The sequence below is a fragment of the Xenia sp. Carnegie-2017 genome, unplaced genomic scaffold, assembly GCF_021976095.1.
Source record: "Xenia sp. Carnegie-2017 unplaced genomic scaffold, XeniaSp_v1 HiC_scaffold_6, whole genome shotgun sequence".
NCBI classification, from domain to species: domain Eukaryota; kingdom Metazoa; phylum Cnidaria; class Anthozoa; order Malacalcyonacea; family Xeniidae; genus Xenia; species Xenia sp. Carnegie-2017.
In genome coordinates, this window is record NW_025813526.1 from 12,939,798 (window position 1) to 12,955,746 (window position 15,949).

The 15,949-nt window shown below is 31.6% G+C and overlaps 2 long non-coding RNA genes across 2 annotated transcripts; both read left to right on the top strand.

Moving 5' to 3' along the window:
- The first annotated feature begins 5,286 nt into the window (after positions 1-5,286).
- On the top strand, positions 5,287-7,444 carry LOC124457753. The gene is made up of 2 exons (XR_006952767.1): positions 5,287-5,435; positions 6,945-7,444. It is a non-coding gene; the product is annotated as an uncharacterized LOC124457753 (long non-coding RNA).
- A 2,823-nt stretch (positions 7,445-10,267) lies between these two features.
- On the top strand, positions 10,268-12,370 carry LOC124457715. Its single transcript, XR_006952747.1, has 2 exons — positions 10,268-10,382; positions 11,867-12,370. It is a non-coding gene; the product is annotated as an uncharacterized LOC124457715 (long non-coding RNA).
- Positions 12,371-15,949: the final 3,579 nt, after the last annotated feature.

The window sequence follows — 15,949 nt, forward strand, 5'->3', positions numbered from 1 at the left end:
GTACTGAAAATAGTTATGTTATGCGACGTATTTATTGAGTTATTGAATCATTACGTTTGAAGGTTACGATTAGCACCGCAAGCTATAAGTATTGAAGAGCTAAAAATCTGTCTTTATTTAAGAATGCTGTTTACACAAACGCGTCTATATCACAAAGATCAACCTTTGGAAATTTAGAATGATTTTCGTTTGCAGTTTAACAAGTTCATTTGCTGCAGTATAATGAAAGACTTTGGGGATTTGGGTTTGTGATAAACAAAGAGCATTAACACCCTTGCCTGCATGCATAAATCACATAGTTGTAGTGCACTAAAAACTTTGAAGTTTTCGACATGATGCTGAGATTATTAGTACATTCATTTACTTTATAGCTATAAAAAACGGCATAAATCCATTGAGAAAAATCATTGTTATAATCACAGTTTTTCGTTTGACATAATTACTTGATAAATATTCCAAGCTAAATCTGAAAATTGCATTTATGTCCTGTGTTATGATTAAAATAACATCTCTCTACACGTTCATATTATATCATCAAAATTTTCAATAAAACTGTCTTTGTCTTCACCTAAATATAGAGACTCTTCTTACACGATGAAGAACCTGTTGATTGTTGTATTGCTTTTGATTACTTGTGTCTTTATGCCAAAACATGGACAAGCAGTGAATGAACATGATATCTCCTTCAAGCAAGTTGAAAATGCCCTACGTCTAATATATGAAAGAAGGATTACAGGAAGAAGTGTAAATGGTGGCGTGAGAAAAAAACGTGAAACAGAAGAATCTCCACCAGGACGTCCAGGAGGTGGTTTTGGAAAAAAACGTTGATCACATTTGCATGTTGAGACAGCTCTCACTGATAAGTTCATTAATGTATCTATTTAAATATATGTCTCTTTGTGTAAGGCTTCATTATCTTTTTAGTCTACTTTTGATATTATCCATTTAACATAAATAACTACAGCAATATAAAACAATTTGATTAACCACAAGCATAAATATTTAGACATGAATACCATCATGTATCTTTACATTCCAAACACATATGCAATTATGAGTTCAATTAGGCGTGTTGGATTATGATATGAAACTTTCTCAATTCTATAACTGCTAAAATAAAAATAATGTTTGCCTCTTATCTGTGCTACTAATTAATTGTTCGATGTTCTTCTTATAATTATCCACTGTTCTGTAAAATTGCGTATACATTAGAACCTAAATTGTTTTATTAAATCCATGATTATCTCCTCCATCATTGAGAAATGCCACGTCAAGATTGGCAAATAGTGTTTCTTTACGTCAAACATTATCCAGCTCTTCTTAACAAATATTTCAACCATGTATTTTTAAACGGCATACCTGAATGTTTGCTAATCACACGAAACATAAAGATATGTTCTAGCAGTCATACTAAGTACATAATGTGGATAACTGTATGTATCAAACTGTTTGAAAACGCCTTAAACAGCATTTAAAGTCACAATGATAAAACTAATACGATATCGATCTTGTACATACGAATACCTAATGTTGTGTTACATCTTTAGAAGATAGATACGTTAACTAAATTTCTTTATGCTGATCTTGTTTTTTTAGTTGACGAACCAAATCTTTGTAAATCAAATTATAAAAGTGTTGCATGAAGCTCTTATATATCACTAGTTAACTTGCTCTTAATGCATAATAAATTTTTAATAAATGTAATAAATCAAAATTAACATTCTTTAAGTCATTAAAACCTAGTCAACAATATAGCACTTTCCCTGCTCGCAGCAATACAAGTTGACTTATACTTAAAAGATTTGCCGTCTCAAATTTCCATCGTCTTTATTGATATATGGACATGTTTACCATTAGATATACAACGCAATAAATCATGCATGTAATGCAATATAATATAAAATGACTTGCATTTTTAGAAATGTTCTTCTCAGACTTATTTATCATACTACACTTGGTTTGTTTAAAAGATCGAAATATGCTTATCTTCATTCCAGAAGGCATTATATATGAAAAAAACTGAAAATGTTTTGCAATGGCTTAAAATGCACTCAAGCCTAAATTGGTTATAAACTTGTTAGCTAATAAAAATACAACCGATATCAATATGGCATTCTTTTCTAGTGAAAGTTGTATAAGTTTTAATAAAGTCAGTAATGGAAGCCTGGACGTACTGAACATTGCGACGTTATGCGAGGTATTTATTGAGTTATTGAATCATTTCGTTTGAAGGTTACAATTGGCACCGCAAGATATAAGTATTGAGAGCTAAAAATATGTCTTTATTTAAGAATGCCGTTTACACAAACGCGTCTATATCACATAGGTCCACCTATGGAAATTTATAATGATTTTCTTTTGCAGTCAACAAGTTCATTTGCTGCAGTAAAATGCAAGACTTCGGAAATTTGGAGTTTGTGATAAACAAAGAGCATTAATATCCTCACATGCATGCATAAATCACAAAGTTGTAGTGCACTAACAACTTTGAAGTTTTAGACATGATGCTGAGATTATCAGTACATTCAATTACTTTATAGCTATAAAAATACGGCATAAATCCATTGAGAAAAATCATTGTTATAATCACAGTTTTTGGTTTGACATAATTACCTGATAAATATTCAATGCAAAATCTGAAAATTGCATTTATGTCCTGTGTTATGACTAAAATAAGATCTCACTACACGTTCATATTGTATCATCATTTTTTTCAATAAAACTGTCTTTGTCTTCACATAAATATAGAGACTCTTCTTACACGATGAAGAACCTGTTGATTGTTGGATTGCTTTTGATTGCTTGTGCCCTTATTCCCTATATGCTCTTATGTCTTTGTGTCTTCAAGCAAGTTTCTGAAAATGCCCTACGTCTAATACATCAAAGAAGGAGTACAGGAAGAAGTGTAAAAGGTGACGTGAGAAAAAAACGTGAAACAGAAGAAATTCCACCACCAAAATCTTTCATGAGATGCTTGGACTCAACAATCGAAGACAGCTCAACATAAGCTTTTGAACCTAAGATCACAAGTTAGTTAACAAAAAAAGAATGTTGATGCTACTTTGAAATTTATTCGCTTACAATACCTTTTTTATCCACATTCTAGGTTCTAACATATCATGTTCATATTTTGGGAATACATCACTATGTCCCTCATGGATGTCACATATATGGTTGAGAAGTAACAACTACTTTGCCTTCACAAGTTCTTCATCACCATTGCTGGAAGCAGCACACCAGTATACATGGCTGGAATTGATTGGGCCCAATCTGACAATAATTTGCAACCACTTTTTTTTGATGCTGCCAAAATTTTCTTTTGATTCCTGTTAGATTTTGATTATCGATAAAATGTGTAAAAGGTTGGTTTGCTATGACAATCTATACCTTTTGCTACATGCATACATCAATGTAGTGCTCGATTTTTGGTCTTTGCTTTGACATGTAGGATTTGATTTGAGCATGTCTGTCTGTGGTCATTGACTTCACCTTCATCCCACTTAACTCATTTCAACACTGAGAGTCTGATCCATTGTAGCTATTGCTCATCACGTGCTTTCTGTATCAGACCATACAGCGCAATCCTTACAATGTTCAATTTCATATGACGTCGTCTGTGTGCTGTGATTTTTTGTTGAAATTAACTCAACCTCCGTACCTTAGCATAAAATTATGGTATTGCTGGATTTTTCACAAAAATCAAAACGGCCGAAATGGAAAGTCTATACCTCTACTTATCATATTTGGCCCTTATGTTTGAGTGGTTCTTGCCTTACGTGTTTATGCGGGCGGATTGTTATGGCAGCTTGGCATTTCACATTGCGCTTCTAAGGTACGTTAAAGAATTTTCTATGAGTTAAAATAACATAGAAAAGATCAAACGACATTAGTCTGAATTAGCTACCACTGTATATGTTTGTTGTCGCTGTCTACATATATTTTGACATCTTTTATCTTAGACAAACTTCCTTTGAGGTAAAACGCACAAACATTTCGAGCCGATGTCGACACATCGTGGTCGTCGTCTACAAGAAAGTCGTCATGTTCTGCAAGAACGTCGTCAATAATCTAAAATTATAAAGTTGTCTTCAATTTAGTAATGCTATATAGCTTAGTTTTTTGATAAAAGTAAACAAATATTGCTAACTATAACTATAATATTCACCTCTTGCCTTGATCTCTTCTCAAATGCAGTTCTAACATTTTTTGGCTGCTTCCTTTTAGATGCTACACTTGTGGGTTCCACAGAGTATTCAAAAATCGTGGGTACAGCATCCTTCTTAAGGCGAAGCCGTCCTGCTGTCCATCCTACTGATTGCATCGCTTCAAAATTTTGCACGAAACACGAACTCTCGAAATGTTGCGAGCACAATTATGAGCTCATTGTTGGCTTCCAATTTTTGCGTCGGATTTTTTCAATCCAAATATCTCGCATGCGCTTGTTTTCGGGAAACGAAAAAAAAGAAACCTTTTGCTGCGTTTGGTGGTTCTTAGAAGAACCGTTTTTTACAATTAACTGCGGCACTATAAACCAAATTTTCAATGCTAAATTTTCGTGTTGTTAAGAAGTGACCAATATATTTTGAACGAACGCGCAATTGACCGCGTTTAGCTAATGTCAACTATTACGTCACAACGATCTTTTTCCAATCGGTAGCCGTCGTTAGCTCGTCGGGCATTTTCAATACGTTATCAGTAAAACATCAACTTTAAACCTCCATATCTTCAAAAATATTTATCCTTTGAGTCTCAAACTTTGGCGAACTATTAGTTGGAGCTATACCTATATGTAAAGTACAAAATAACAATCCGAATTTTAAATTGCATGTGTCCTTTAAGTCCCCTCAGAGGCGCGGAAATTTCTCAAAAGCAAGCTAATTTAAACCACAAAAAAAACTGTTTTTTTTTACGAAATTTTCTTCGAAATCATATTTTCCACAGTCTAGACTTTAAAAGTTAAACGAATTTGGAAAGGATGTATGTGCACTTTAACAGATATCTCAATCATGCATTTTAAACGGCATACCTGAATGTTTGCTAATATAAATTTCCGTGATTGCTTTTGTACAAAATGTATAAAGTATGGAAGACTAGAGTGTTGAGAAATTGTAAAATGTTTTGAAAAACGACAATAGATCTAATACTGCATTCTCACTTTGCTGTAAATTTGATAATACTACTTATATGACATTAAATTTATTACTAGTCAGTTCAGTGCCCTTATAAGTAGATGACCTAAGGCTATAATATGTAAATAACTTCAATGATAATAGATACACGTAGTACAAAAATGCTAAATGCAATCGCAGTACTCTTTATTCCTTATGTTGCATATTAAAGAAGCTTTGTTCGAAGAAAGTGTGTTAAATTTTTTTAGCTATTACAGGACAATTTTTGGTATATTTGCTGGTGTTGAAGTGCCACCATTCCACAAGGTATGTAAAACCATGTTATGTTTTGCTTCAAGCTTTCTTGTCTTTGTATTTTCGTCTCAACCTGAAAAATGTTTACATACTTTACCATCTTAAATGCTGTCATGTGAGACATCGAATCACACGAAACATAAAGGTATGTTTTAACGGTCATATTAAGTACATAATGTGGATAACTGTGTGTATCAAAGTTAGCAAACTCCTATCACAGTTAGCAAACTGCTTAAAGTTGCAAGTCTCAATTATGAAACTAAATACGATATCGATATTGTACTTGCGAATAGCTAATGTTGTGTTACATCTTTAGAATACAATTACGTTAATTAAATGTCTTTATGCTGATCTTGTTTTTTTAGTTGACAAACCAAATCTTTATAAATCAAATTATAAAAGGGTTGCATGAAGCTTGTATATATCACTAGTTAACTTGCTCTTAATGCATAATAAGTTTTTAATAAATGTAATAAATCAAAATTAACATAATTTAAGTCATTAAAACTATTCAACAATATAGCACTTTCGCTGCTCGGAGCAATACAAGTTGACTTATACTGTAGAGATTTGTCGTCTCAAATTTCCATCGTCTTTATCGATGTACGGGCAGTGTTTTCATTAGATATACAACGTAATAAATCATGCATGTAATAAAATATAATATAAAATGACTTGCATTTTTAGAGATGTTCTTCTCAGACTTATTTACCATACTACACTTTGTTTGTTTAATTAATATTCAAAATATCGAAATATGCTTATCTTCATTCCAACAAGCATTATATATGAAAAACTTAAGATGTTTTGCAATTGTTTAAAAGCACTCAAGCCTAACTTGGTTTTAAACTTGTTAGCTAATAAAAATACAACCGATGTAATATGGCATCGTATTCTAGTGAAAGTTGTATAAGTATCAATAAAGTCAGTAATGGAAGCCTGGACGTACTGAAAATAGTGACGTTATGCGGCGTATTTATTGAGTTATTGAATCATTACGTTTGAAGGTTACAATTGGCACCGCAATATATAAGTATTGAAGAGCTAAAAATATGTCTTTATTTAAGAATGCTGTTTACACAAACGCGTCTATATCACACAGGTCAACCTTTGGAAATTTATAATGATTTTCTTTTCTGTCATCAAGTTCATTTGCTGCAGTAAAATGCAAGACTTTGGGGATTTGGGTTTGTGATAAACAAAGAGCATTAACACCCTCACCTGCATGCATAAATCACATAGTTGTAGTACACTAAAAACTTTGAAGTTTTAGACATGATGCTGAGATTATTAGTACATTCATTTACTTTATAGCTATAAAAAACGGCATAAATCTCTTGAGAAAAATCACTGTTATAATCACAGCTTTTGGTTTGACATATTTATTTGATAAATATTCAACACTAAATCTGAAAATTGCATTTATGTCCTGTGTTATGATTAAAATAACATCTCTCTACACGTTCATATTATACCATCAAATTTTTCAATAAAACTGTCTTTGTCTTCACCTAAATATAGAGACTCTTCTTACACGATGAAGAACCTGTTGATTGTTGTATTGCTTTTGATTACTTGTGTCTTTATGCCCAAACATGGACAAGCAGTGAATGAGCGTGATATCTCCTTCAAGATAGTTTCTGAAAATGCCTTACGTCTATTATTTCAAAGAGGGATTGCAGGAAGAAGTTTAAATGGTGGCGTGAGAAAAAACGTGAAACAGAAGAAATGCCACCAGGACGACGACCTCCTAGGAAAAAACGTTGATCCACATTTGCATGTTGAGACTGCTATCACTGATAAGTTCATTAATGTATCTATTTAAATATATGTCTCTTTGTGTAAGGCTTCGTTATCTTTTGAGTCTACTTTTGATATTATCCATTTAACATGAATAACTACAGCAATATAAAACAATTTGATTAACTACAGGCATAAGTATTTTAGACATGAATACCATCATGTATCGTTATATTCCAGTTTTAATTCATCGTGTACTCATATTAAACAAATGTTCTTAAGTTTTGTGTCTAATTTTTTTATCTATGAATATTCATTTATGTATGAGGTCATTGAATTAGCCGAAATTTTAACAACAATATGGTTATTTGTGCAATGATTACAGTTATATGTACAACTCATATTCAATAGTTATGTTCGCATTGGTAAAATCAATTCAAGAAGTCGAACAGTTGAAACTTTCCCATGAAACTTTTCCTGCTTCCCCATTAAGATATTTTATATTCCGTTGTGAAATTTGCATTTTTACGAAACGTTATTGAGTGCAGCTTTCCTTTTTCGGATATCTCAGATATTTGATATTTCCAGCTATGTACTTCAAAAATGAAGAATAAAATTAATCGAATTCAGTTATTTATCTTTGTTTACTTAAACTACATCAATGTGAAGATTTCTGTTTTGAAATTAATAATTAAAAACAAGTTGACAATAACTAATTTATAAGCCAAAGCACTTTGGCCTGTTGTTGTGTTGATGATGAAAGAACGTGTCATAAAAACATAGAAATCATTCGATTCATGTGACATGAAAGCTGAGAACATGTTTATATTTCTATATTAATATATATTTGTAGCTTTATTTAAAGTATATCAAACAAAGTCCGTCGGCTAACTGCATGATGTGTTGTTAATCGCATAGTTTAAACCGATGCATATGAACCAAATATCACGTGATCATTGTTATTGAATAAATTGTGGTGTATAATATTCACTGCATGACACATCCAAACAACATTTTCTTCTTTTGTCAATAATTTCGAGCAAAACCCTTCCTCTCAAAAACTCTGTTTGCCTTCAAGACTACCTCATAACGATAGGAAGATGCTATTTTTTGTGCTAATAACTCGTTGCATAAAACGAGTGGGAAATTAGTTAGACTTAAGTTCTCCGCTGTTTTTTTCTCTTAGTTTTATGCAACGTTTCATTTTTAAAAATGTTCTGTGAAAAGTAAAATAACTATAAAAACCCAGAAATTATCAATGTCCCTTGGCACGAAAGTCAATAAAGTTTTTGTAAATCATCTATGAACAATTTTAATTTCTCTAATCGGGCCTTAATCTTGTCATGAAAGATGTCGTGTAGGTCTTTCGTTGCTGTAGCATTTGCATTAACTTGTTCTTCTGTAGTTGCATCTGTTTCATTCAAGTTTTTGCTCTTTTTGACGTTTTTTCCCGCTATTTGTTATTTAAATCCGATGATGTACCGAGATATAGCCGACACCTTCCGATTACGAGCACACGGAGGACGAGTAACAATTATAAATTCAAGATTGAGCTTTATCGTCATAAACGCTTTGATATGATTTCGATATGTTTACGAGGGTATTTGTTGACTATAACACCTCAACATAAATGTTCTGGACATATCAGGAGTATATCGTTTACTAACGCAAACTAAGAATAGCAACCACAGTCCCACACGCAACGTTTGGTATTATTGATAGTAGATTTCAACTAGATCTCAACGTAAAGAAAATGAGCTTAGAATTAGATAGTTCCGGCGGGGTTAAGGAATGAGTGCGAGCGTAAATTCACAAAAAAGTAGAAAATTTCGGAAGAGCGTCCGTTTCGACCTCCGTCAAGATATTTATCAACCATTTTGTAAACCTAACAAAGCTTGTTTATGTCGATTCCCAATACAACCACCAGTCCTTACACTTTTAACAACTTCCAACATCAACCAACAAACGTCTTACAGTTCTTTCATCAAATGAGCACGTTTATAATGGTGAATCATGATTTACAAAATGTCCCGAAATAAAGTAACTTTCGATGATACAACTCATCGAATGGAACATTAAGACAAATCAATTGCAACATTAAATAAATTACTATAAAAAATAGCTTAATTGTAGCTATTGCCAGACCACTTTTTTGTGTTGTTCAAACTTTGAACACCAGAAAAACCTACTTAACGTTATCTGCATAATGATTTCTTTACGCGTATAATACAGTGTACGTTTTTTGCTGCTATGTCAATGTTAAAAAAATATCATTCCTTTTTGTTAGAAATGTTTTATTCTTGTAGTGATTAATCAAGAAATATTAGATTTTCGAAAAATGTTCGCTTACATTTCAATAATCCACTTACTCCTAACATTTTTATAAACTTCAAAGAATTTATCTTTGGACATTAAACCGATGTCACTTTAGAACATTTAGTATATAAACGTGTTATACATTAGAAAATATTTTGTTGTAATGATCATTGAAGAAAATCAAAACACATATTATGCAATTTTGAGTTCAATTGGGCGTGTTGGATCATGAACTCAAACTTATAACTACTCAAATAAAAATAAAGTTTGCTTTTATCTGTGCTACTAATTGATTGTTCGATGTTCTTTCAATAATTATCAACTGTTATGTATAATTGCGTATACATTAGAACCTAAATTGTGTTATTAAATCCATGAATATATCCTCCATCATTGAGAATTGTCACGTCAAGAGTAGCAAATGTTTCTTTACGTCAAACATTATCCAGCTCCTCTTAACAAATATTTCAACCATGCATTTTTAAACGGCATACCTGAATGTTTGCTAAAATAAATTGCCGTGATTGCTTTTGTACAAAATGTATAAAGTATAGAAGACTAGAGTGTTGAGAAATTGTAAAATGTTGAGAAAAACGACAATAGATCTAATACTGCATTGTCACTTTGATGTGAAATTTGATACTACTACTTATCTTAAATTGAATTTATGGCTAGTCAGTTCAGTGCCCTTATAATTCGATGACCTAAGGCTATAATATGTAAATAATTTCAATGATAATAGATACACGTAGTACAAAATGCTTAATGCTATCGCAGTCCTCTTTATTCTTTGCGTTGCATATTAAAGAAGCTTTGTTCGAAGAAAGTGTGCTAAAATTTTTTAGCTATTACAGGACAATTTTTGGTATATTTGCTGGTGTTGAAGTGCCACAATTCCACAAGGTATGTAAAACCATGTTATGTTTTGCTTCAAGCTTTCTTGTCTTTGTATTTTCGTACGAACCTGAAGAATGTTTTCATACTTTACCATAATAAATGCTGGCATGTGAGACATCGAATCACACGAAACATAAAGATATGTTTTAACAGTCATAATAAGTACATAATGTGGACAACTGTGTGTATCAAACTGTTAGCAAACTCCTTAAAGTCGCAAGTCACAATGATGAAACTAAATACGATATCGATATTGTACTTACGAATACTAATGTTGTGTTACATCTTTAGAATAAAATTACGTTAATTAAATGTCTTTATGCTGATCTTGTTTTTAGTTGACAAACCAAATCTTTATAAATCAAACTATAAAAGTGTTGCATGAAGCTTGTATATATCACTAGTTAACTTGCTCTTCATGCATAATAGTTTTAATAATTGTAATAAATCAAAATTAACATTATTTAAGTTATTAAAATGTATTCAACAATATAGCACTTTCGCTGCTTGCAGCAATACAAATTGACTTATACTGTAGAGATTTGTCGTCTCAAATTTCCATCGTTTTATTGATATACGGGCAGTGTTTACCATTAGAGATACAACGCAATAAACCATGCATGTAATACAATATAAAATAAAATGACTTGCATTTTTAGAGATGTTCTTCTAAGACATATTTATCATACTACACTTGGTTTGTTTAATAAATTTAAAAAAGATCGAAATATGCTTATCTTCATTCCAAAAAGCAGTATATATGAAAAACTTAAGATGTTTTGCAATTGCTTAAAATGCACTCAAGCCTAACTTGGTTTTAAACTTTTAGCTAATAAAAATACAACCGGTATCTATATGGCATTCTATTCTATTGAAAGTTGTATAAGTATCAATAAAGTCAGTAATGGAAGCCTGGACGTACTGAAAATAGTGATGTTATGCGGCGTATTTATTGAGTTATTGAATCATTACGTTTGAAGGTTACAATTGGCACCGCAATATATAAGTATTGGAGAGCTAAAAATATGTCTTTATTTAAGAATGCTGTTTACACAAACGCGTCTATATCACATAGGTCAACCTTTGGAAATTTATAATGATTTTCGTTTGCAGTCAACAAGTTCATTTGCTGCAGTACAATGAAAGACTTTGGGGATTTGGGTTTGTGATAAACAAAGAGCATTAACATCCTCACATGCATGCATAAATCACATAGTTGTAGTACACTAAAACTTTGAAGTTTTCGACATGATGCTGAGATTATTAGTACATTCATTTACTTTATAGCTATAAAAACGGCATAAATCCATTGAGAAAATCACTGTTATAATCACAGTTTTGGTTTGACATAATTACTTGAAAAATATTCAACGCTAAATCTGAAAATTGCATTTACGTCCTGTGTTATGATTAAAATAAGATCTCTACACGTTCATATTATATCATCAAATTTTTCAATAAAAACTGTCTTTGTCTTCACCTAAATATAGAGACTCTTCTTACACGATGAAGAACCTGTTGATTGTTGTATTGCTTTTGATTACTTGTGTCTTTATGCCCAAACATGGACAAGCAGTGAATGAACGTGATATCTCCTTCAAGAAAGTTTCTGAAAATACCCTACGTCTAATATTTCAAAGAGGGATTGCAGGAAGAAGTTTAAATGGTGGCGTGAGAAAAAAACGTGAAACAGAAGAAATGCCACTAGGACGACGACCTCCTATGGGAAAAAAACGTTGATCCACATTTGCATGTTGAGACTGCTATCACTGATAAGTTCATTAATGTATCTATTTAAACATATGTCTCTTTGTGTAAGGCTTCGTTATCTTTTGAGTCTACTTTTGATATTATCCATTTAACATGAATAACTACAGCAATATAAAACAATTTGATTAACTACAGGCATAAGTATTTTAGACATGAATACCATCATGTATCGTTATATTCCAGTTTTAATTCATCGTGTACTCATATTAAACAAATGTTCTTAAGTTTTGTGTCTAATTTTTTTATCTATGAATATTCATTCATGTACGAGGTCATTGAATTAGCCGAAATTTTAACAACAATATGGTTGTTTGTATGATGATTACAGTTATATGTACAACTAATAGTTAATAGTTATGTTAGCATTGGTAAAATCAATTCAAGAAGTCGAACAGTTGAAACTTTCCCATGAAACTTTTCCTGCTTCCCCATTAAGATATTTTTATATTCCTTTGTGAAATTTGCATCTTTTACGAAACGTTATTGAGTGCAGCTTTCCTCTTTCGGATATCTCAGATACTTGATATTTCCAGCTATGTACTTCAAAAATTAAGAATAAAATTTATCGAATTCAGTTATTTATCTTTGTTTACTTAAACTACATCAATGTGAAGATTTCTGTTTTGAAATTAATAATTAAAAACAAGTTGACAATAACTAATTTATAAGCCAAAGCACTTTGGCCTGCTGTTGTGTTGATGATGAAAGAACGTGTCATAAAAACATAGAAATCATTCAATTCATGTGACATGAAAGTTTAGAACGTGTTGATATTTAAATATTACTATATATTTATATCTTTATTTAAAGTATATCAAACAAAGTCCGTCGGCTAACTGCATGCTGTGTTGTTAATCGCATAGTTTAAACCAATGCATATGAACCAAATATCACGTGATCATTGTTATTGAATAAATTGTGGTGTATAATATTCACTGCATGACACATCCAAACAACATTTTCTTCTTTTCAATATTTTCGAGCAAAACCCTTCCTCACAGTAACTCTGTTTGCCTTCAAGACTACCTCATAACGATAGGAAGATGCTATTTTTGTGCTAATAACTCGTTGCATAAAACGAGTGGGAAATTAGTTAGACTTAAGTTCTCCGCTGTTTTTTTCTCTTAGTTTTATGCAACGTTTCATTTTTAAAATGTTCTGTGAAAAGTAAAATAATTATAAAACCCAGAAATTATCAATGTCCATTGGCACGAAAGTCAATAAAGTTTTGTAAATCATCTATGAACAAGTTTAATTTCTCTAATCGGGCCTTAATCTTGTCATGAAAGATGTCGTGTAGGTCTTTCGTTGTGTAGCATTTGCATTAACTTGTTCTACTGTAGTTGCATCTGTTTCATTCAGGTTTTGCTCTTTTGACGTTTTTCCCGCTATTTGTTATTTAAATCCGATGATGTACCGAGATATAGCCGACACCTTCCGATTACGAGCACACGGAGCACGAGTAACAATTATAAATTCAAGATTGAGCTTTATCGTCATAAACGCTTTGATATGATTTCGATATGTTTACGAGGGTATTTGTTGCTTATAACACCTCAGCATAAATGTTCTGGACATATCAGGAGTATATTGTTTACTAACGCAAACTAAGAATAGCAACCACAGTCCCACACGCAACGTTTGGTATTATTGATAGTAGATTTCAACTAGATCTCAACGTAAAGAAAATGAGCTTAGAATTAGATAGTTCCGGCGGGGGGTTAAGGAATGAGTGCGAGCGTAAATTCACAAAAAAGTAGAAAATTTCGGAAGAGCGTCCGTTTCGACCTCCGTCAAGATATTTATCAACCATTTTGTAAACCTAACAAAGCTTGTTTATGTCTATTCCCAATACAACCACCAGTCCTTACACTGTTAACAACTTCCAACATCAATCAACAAACGTCTTACAGTTCTTTCATCAAATGAACACGTTTATAATGGTGAATCATGATTTACAAAAATGTCCCGAAATAAAGTAACTTTCGATGATACAACTCATCGAATGGAACATTAAGACAAATCAATTGCAACATTAAATAAATTACTATAAAATTAGCTTAATTGTAGCTATTGCCAGACTACTTTTGTTTTGTTCAAACTTTGAAAACCAGAAAACCTACTTAACGTTATCTGCATAATGATTTCTTTACGCGTATAATACAGTGTACGTTTTTGCTGCTATGTCAATGTTAAAAAATATCATTCCTTTTGTTAGAAATGTTTTATTCTTGTAGTGATTAATCAAGAAATATTAGATTTTCGAAAATGTTCGCTTACATTTCAATAATCCACTTACTCCTAACATTTTATAAACTTCAAAGAATTTATCTTTGAACATTAAACCGATGTCAATTCAGAACATTTAGTATATAAACGTGTTATACATTAGAAAATATTTTGTTATAATGATCATTGAAGAAAATATAAACACATATTATGCAATTTTGAGTTCAATTGGGCATGTTTGATTATGATCTCAAACATCTCTACTAATTGATTGTTCGATGTTCTACAATAATTATCCACTGTTATGTATAATATTTAGAACCTTTGTATTAAATCTGAATATATCTAATTGATTGTTCAAGATGTTCTTTACGTCAATTAATTCTTATCCACATGTACCTAATGTATAAATTGCCGTGATACACTAAATTGTTTTATTAATCTATCCATTGTCATATACCACTATCCTAAATATCATTAAGTGTAGAAAAATAATGCGCAAATGTTTCTTTACGTCAAACTTTATCCAGCTCTTCTTAACAAATATTTCAACCATGCATTTTGTAACGGCATACCTGAATGTTTGCTAACATAAATTTCCGTGATTGCTTTTGTACAAAATGTATAAAGTATGGAAGACTAGAGTGTTGAGAAATTGTAAAATGTTGAGAAAAACGAGTTTAGATCTAATACTGCATTGTCACTGCTGTGAAATTTGATAATACTAGTTATATTACATTAAATTTATGGCTAGTAAGTTCAGCGCCCGTTATAAGCAGATGACCTAAGGCTATAATATGTAAATGGCTTGAATGATAATATATATACGTAGAAAAAAAATGCTAAATGCAATCACAATACTCTTTATTCCTTATTGTGCATATTAAAGAAGCTTTGTTCAAAGACAGTGTGTTAAATTTTTTTAGCTATTACAGGACAATTTTCGGTATATTTGCTAGTGTTGAAGTGCCACCTTTTCACAAGGTATGTAAAATCATGTTATGTTTTGTTTCAAGCTTTCTTGTCTTTATATTTTCGTCTGAACCTGAAGAATGTTTACATACTTTACCATATTAAATGCTGGCATGTGAGAAAAGCATATGTAAATACATAGACGTATATTCTTTACAAATCTTACTTGAAACAATAGATATTCACATCGAATCACACGAAACATAAAGATATGTTTTAACATTCATATGTAGTAGCTAATGTGGATAGCTGTATGTATCAAACTGTTCGCAAACGCCTTGAACACCTCATGCATGTAATACAATATAATATAAAATGACTTGCATTTTTAGAGATGTTCTTTTCGGACTTATTTATCATACTACACTTGGTTTGTTTAATTAATTTGCGAAAGATCGAAATATGCTTATCTTCATTCCAGCAGGCATTATATATGAAAAACTTAAAATGTTTTGCAATGGCTTAAAATGCACTCAAGCCTAACTTGGTTTTGAACTTTTAGCTAATATAAATACAACCGATATCAATATGGCATTCTATTCTAGTGAAAGTTGTATAAGTATCAATAAAGTCAGTAATGGAAGCCTGGACGTACTGAAAAT